This window comes from Macadamia integrifolia, chromosome 12, assembly GCF_013358625.1.
Source record: "Macadamia integrifolia cultivar HAES 741 chromosome 12, SCU_Mint_v3, whole genome shotgun sequence".
NCBI lineage: Eukaryota > Viridiplantae > Streptophyta > Magnoliopsida > Proteales > Proteaceae > Macadamia > Macadamia integrifolia.
Genome location: NC_056568.1, coordinates 10,435,134 through 10,441,232, shown reverse-complemented (window position 1 = coordinate 10,441,232; position 6,099 = coordinate 10,435,134).

Genomic DNA, 6,099 nt, shown 5'->3' with positions numbered 1-6,099 from the left:
AAAAAAAAAACATGGATAATGATTACATATATTTTATTTTTTAAGTATAAAAATTTCACTTCCATTCCATTTAATTCCATTTACAATCAAGCATAGCCTTAGTTTTAATAAGTTAGCCCACCTCAAGTTAGGGCGTTGAACAATTGGCTCAGCAACTCAGCCCATGAGCTGAAAAGTATACTTTCAGCCCAGCTAAATATGGGTGGGGTGGATTTGGTCTAGGTTGGCCCTAGTTATATGGAAAGAACGTAATGGGGCGATAAAGAGATGAGGTTCCCCTTAGCATTTCTCTAAGGCTCCGTTTGATCGGCGGGAGAGTTGGGGTGAAAAAGTTGTAGAATTTTGAGATCAGAGTGGTTAAATGAAGAAAAGTAGCAGTTTCCAATTTCTTTATATGCTTGGTCAGATTTTGAAGAGTGTGGAGTAGGAGGCAACCCTTACTTTTTTCTCAAAATCTCACAAATTCTTAAAAAGAGTGGGGTGTGACGGCAAAGGGAAGACAAGGACAAGAAGTCTTTCCCACCCCAGGCATCCAAACATTCCAACTTCAAAACCTAAGGAGAGTTGGAATTTTCCTCATTATGCATTCTCACCACATTAACTCTCCAACAATCCAATATTTCCTTTTCCCGTAATGTATTAAAACATCAATTGACATTTTGTGTATGAAAGCTTACCTGCCCAAAGAGGATGTTCTTGATCTAATGAGGAACCAGAGTCTTACAAGAAGCCAATTTGTCAATACTAATGGAATCTCATCAGTAGCCTCTCTTGTGTGAGTCCTGGAAATACAAAAGTCAAAGCCAACATCAGATTGGAACAAAACAGCCAAACAACAGGAATTGTATAAGGTAGAAGAGGAGATGTTCCAAGCCAAGTGAGTATTTTTTTTACTTGATGATTCAACTTTGATGCAGAATTTCGACGATTCTTGGTGTATAGACAACTCAAAAGAGAAGCATAGATAGCAAAGAAGAGTCAATATTGAGAAAGACACAAAGAGATGAAAGGGCTAAGCTAGGAAGAGATGTGAAGAAGGTTTTATAGATATAGAGGGGGACAAGGAGGAAGACAAATGGAGAGATGTTACTAAGAGAGAGAGAGAGAGAGAGAGAGAGAGATACCATGGAGGGGCAGATCAATATTATGTGAGTGATATAAGATTGCATGGTAAGAAAGGGGAAATTATGGTGGAGGGACGATCCCCCCCCTCCCCCCCCCCGCGCGCGCGCGGGGCTGGGAGGTACCTACCTCATCCCGACCATAAGGAGAGGTTCACTATGATGGGGGGTACTTGTTTTTTTTTTTTGTTCCATTCCGGGGGGACCATCCTTTTTTTTTTGCGGCATGCTCCTCAGTAGGATCTTAGGTGGATGATTTAATACTTAACAATAATAGGTTCCATTTTAAGGAAGAAGAGGGGAGAGGTGTTTGAGTTTAAGTACCAGAGTTTCATGGAGTGTCAAAGATAATTAGATAGGTAAGGAATAAAGTAAGTATTGATTAATTTCTTTATAAGAGTAGGGGGAGCAAGAAAGAGTGGTTTTTTTCAATAGAAAGAAAGCTTTTTTCTTCACCCACGATAAAATAGATGATGGTTATGAAGTCCAAAAATCTCTTACGATGCTCCAGAGTCCCATCCAACTGCAATAAAGGTGGTGTGTGAAGAGATTATTGGTTTTACCATGGGTGGAGGAAAACTCGATCCTTTATATTATGGCTACATTTCCAAATAGGGAACAGTTTTGGTGCATGATAATCCATGGGCAAAAACTAAGGTTGGTGCTTAGATCTGCCATTGCTAGATCATGTGGGGCTCAACCTTTGCAGATAAGTAGATGCCTAGGTCGATCCCTGTTATGTGTAAAGTTTTAGCCCAATCAGAACTGCCATATGACCTAAAAATGGGAGGTTGGGGGGATTCAAGAATACCAAGAAGGTGCATGGATATACGAGGAAGTGGCTGGAAGGATAAATAATTGAATTCAAGGCTGATATTTCGTATGTGGACTAAATAGATTATTTCATAGATATCCAATAGTCAAAATTGTAAAATCTCTATTTCCATGTGATAGAATAGTTGTGCCCACCCACCATTTTGTATGTGCTTTGTAGAGAGAGAGAGAGAGAGAGAGAGAGAGAGAGAGAGAGAGAGATGTGATTGTGTTTGCAACAGAGAGGAAGTGCTCTATAAATGGAGAAAAAAGATTCCATAAAAGTGGAGGAATTTATTAGGAAATGTTTTTTATTAGGTATAGTTGAAAGGACCAAGTTTCTTTCACCATATGAAGGAAGAATACCTTCATCGAGGTCCTCGGAGACTGTGGAAAGGGCATTGGGGAACAATGGGGATATATCAACTTCATACAAGTGTGGGAGTAATTATTATAACTCTTGGATTTTGGGTGTTTCATTCACTATGGTTGATGGAAAATTTTCACCTAGTTGAAATGACTCATTTCTTAATGATCAAGACACGAATCTGAATCATTCAGGAAAATTGTTGTGTTATTGACTAAGTTTTTGAAAGGTAAGACTATAAGAAAACAAGGTGAAGTGACCCTAAAAATAAAGAACCATGGATTCTAAGAAGGAAAGACACTTACGTCAAAGGTGGTGATAGAATTCCAAGGAAAATTTGTGGACAAAGGAGGTGGAGTTATATTGGATCAACCTTCTTTAAAATACTTATTTACGGGTGAATAAGAGTCAAATTCACCTTAGATTTCAGTAAAGAGTTTGCCTTTTATTTTTATAGTGCGTTTTTATGTACAATTGAAATTTAACTGACGGAAGTTTAGAGTGATTCCGAAAAACTAAAACAATTTCTTTTGGAAAAAGTACCACGTCATAGCTTTGGAGCATCATTCCAAATTTTGTGGATGTTTATGACATCGTCCCCAATACTAAATTTTGGCTTAGGCTATCAACGAAGTGGTCATTTTTCTAAAATTTTTTGCCTCTTTAACCATGAATAGTAAAACAATCATCTCTCTCACTGGTAATGATGTAGATGTACATTCTGTTCTTTGTTAATCCATTTTTCTTTTCTCATAAAAAAAATGCAAATGTATAACACATGACAAAAATGTGGATAAATTTGCAACATATTAAATACAGTGGGCTTGAAATATTAGAGATATTTTTTTTGATAGAGAAAAGAACTTATATTAGAGAAGGGTTATGTACAAGACATGGGCGAGCAACTGATTCTAAGTCAGCTGTAAAAAAGGGGAGACAAAAGGGGGAGGGGAGGATTCCTAGACAACAGAAGTACCTGAATTACAGCCATAAGAAGCTAAAGAGTCGGCAGCAAAATTAACTTCACGATAGACGTGTGAATATAAGATGTTGAAACCGAGATTTAAGCTGAATGCAGTAAAAAATGATCCCTGCAATTTTCCAAGGAGCCACCTAAAAATTGCCTTGTAGAAGTTGTATGATCAATCAGTTATCTCCTTCCACAATGAGATTATGAATACCTTTAGAAATAGCAATGAGAAGAACACATCTAACTGCCAATGCTTTTGCAACATAGGAATAGGTACAACCATTGTACTTAGAGAAGCCCCACACGAAATTCCCATTCCAATCTCGAACCAAACCAGGAGTACCTAAACATGCCCCATCCACATTGGCTTTGTAAAAATTGACAAGAGGTGGAACCCATGAAATATACATGATGGTGGGTTAGTAAACAGGCCTTTTGGTAGAAGACATTGATTCGCTTACCAATAAATGGAATTCCAAGATATTGATCTAGATGAAGGTTGGAAGAGATGCGAAAATACTGATGAAGAAGTCTCTTAGTGCTTGCAGTGACGTTAGGGCTGAATTGGCCAGAATACCCATCCGGTCCTGGGGCACGAGAAGTTTGCATGAGCATGACCATCTTCTGAATTTCTAAATCAATGATAGGAGCCATAAGGACAGCATTATCAACTTATGAAACACGGCCTCTGATTGGGAGAAAATAGTTTGGATCCAAGGATGTCCCAAGAAGAAGTATAAATTCTTTGAAAATGGCTTTGGAATATGCTGGCAATATCCTGTCGTTGAGTAAAATTCAGCCTTGATGATTCATGAATGAAATCAGATTGCAAGCACGATGTTTTACAGTAGATAAGTGAAAAAATTTGGTATTTGCATCTGTAGAAACGTAACTCTAAAACGATACAGAAGATAATGGAAAAACAAGAACAACCAATGCATATAGATTTACGAGGTTCGGCAAAATTACCTATGTCTCCTGTGAAATGAGATCTTGCTTCACTATCAATGGAGAATAGGGTTACAACGTTTGTTCCTTACACCTCTAAGTATTGCTTGCATTACAGAGAAAAACCCTAGCTACAAATATATAGCGAAAAAAACCCTAATCCGGAAAGTACATAATTGTCCTCAAGTAAAAAATTCGAGTTGGGGGCTGCGCCTCTCTACACCCCTTGCTATGCAGGGGGGCCTCCTACTCCCCTTGTAACCCCCATGGCCCCCTAACCGGTTAGCGGGACCGCCGTCTTGACTGGCGAGGTGTTGCACCAGTACTCCCTGGATTAAACTCTGGCGGAATATAAGACATCGTACACCAACAACATCTCCATCTTTGACCCAATTAAGACGAGACTTTTGTACCCATAGGGATTATTCTTAAATAATAGAACGTTTGAGAAGGGCATTACAATCACGTTCATCCCAGAACCACTGTTCAGATCTGTCTGTCAAAGGGACTGAATGTAGCTGAGTTAAAGACTCACGAAGATTAGAGATACGAGTATGAAGATTACCCACAGTTTGACGATTCCAGCATTTGAGATCCTTACTAGGACAATACAACTTGTTAGAGAAGGTGAATGATGGAGAGCCTCTAATATGACGACTCCAAGCATGAAGAAAGGTATCAATAAAGGAGGGTTCCATGATCCAAAAAGCTTCAAAACGAAAGGGCCTCAGTAAAGAATGATCAAGGAAATGAATTTGTAACCAAATGGCTCTATGATTAGAAGAAGTGAATAATGATGAATAGACCGCCCAAAACTGAGTATAGAATGATAATACCAAGAAAAAAGAAGTGCATAGCTCAAACTTAGGCTACTGAGACTGAAGAACACTGATAGAAAGCGCTGAAAAGCCAGAAGAAAGATGAAGATCTTGTTGAGACGAAGCCATCATCATTGTCAATACAGACCCCTCACGACTGAGAACACCACGCAGAAGGAAGATGAATGATTGTTGAAAGGAAGCTACAGCCAACGAAGACTCGCTCTTCTAACAGTACAACGCAAAAAACCAGTCACTACTAGCGCCAAAACATCAAAAAACCAAAGCCCTCCCACCAACTTTATTTTTGGTTATTGACAACAAAAAATTTCACCTTTTAACTATTGGCAAAAAGAGCAGCATCCAAATGCTTTACATGTCCAACTCTATGTTTTCTCATCTAACGATGTGAGCCTTCAATATACAAATCGACACCCACCAAAATTCCTTTCCTGCCTTTGTTATTGGCTAGACGTGTATGATACCAATATAAATGGGAGGCATGCCAATTCCTCTTCCTACTATAATGAAAGGTGGCTATACCACATTATAGTTGACCACTAAAGACAAGAAACATGTGAGAACATGACCGAGCATTCTCGTTTGGCTCAACATCAAACATCTCCTAGACAGAGATGATCATCTCCATTTGTACCGATCAAAGAATATGTGTTTCCTTGGTCGGCTCCCTCATTTACCTCCCAAGTATCCATCTATGCTAGGCACGTGATTCAGAAAAGAGCCCCGACTGCTTGCATGACTGTACGCCCAGACACAGGTGACCATAACAAGACTATGCTACCCTTGCGGCCTTGCCCATATGCCTCCATATGGCCTCCCATTGACTTGCATGCTGGCACAGTGGCCGTGCAATCAGATAGATTATCTTGCCCACAATGAAATGTTACTTGGGCAATTGGGCCAGATGTTCCTTCTGTGGCCCAAATCCCAGCCCATTTAAAGTTTCATTGGCCCATAGGCGGAGAAGTAGAGGATGAGACTCTTTGCAGCAAATGAAAATGGTGGGATGTTGTGGATTTGTTGGGGGGGTAGGGGAGTTTG